We start from the raw sequence: 591 nt of genomic DNA on the forward strand, positions 1-591 counted from the left end.
CTACAGCACACATTACATCCATTGATGCAGAAATGCAGATATGTTCTACATGCCTAAAGTATATAGAGAGATAAAACTGCTTGATTTTGTGTAACAGCTTAAAATATAATCTGCATATACAATAAACTATAGTATTAATTTAGATCTCTCTACAGAAAGGATTTTGCAGGTTTTAATACAATTTTATTTAATAACATTAGTAAGCTAAATAAGAATATTTCCAGTATGTGCCTCAGGCTTGCAAAGTATCGTCAACTCCTTTATGAGCATCAATGGTAATCCTCTGCAAACTTTCAACACTTTGACGGTCAGCAAACTTTGGCTGTGCGTCTTGCGTCATCAGCCTGGAGCTAAAGTTCAATTCAGTTCGGTTACTTCCTATGAACAGGCTCAAAGAACAATTTCTTCAGAAATCGAACATCAAATTTGAAGAAAAAGCAATAATTAAAGCATATATCGTTAAGGAGTGGCAACAAAAATATTGAATCAAAAGAAATGAATAGTTGGTGAATCAAAAGAAATGAATAGTTGTACATAAAATAACAGTAAATAAAACAATAATAAAACAATACCTGACATGCATCTCTACTT

The sequence above is a fragment of the Sinocyclocheilus grahami genome, unplaced genomic scaffold (assembly GCF_001515645.1).
Source record: "Sinocyclocheilus grahami isolate Dianchi unplaced genomic scaffold, SAMN03320097.WGS_v1.1 scaffold995.1, whole genome shotgun sequence".
Lineage (NCBI taxonomy): Eukaryota > Metazoa > Chordata > Actinopteri > Cypriniformes > Cyprinidae > Sinocyclocheilus > Sinocyclocheilus grahami.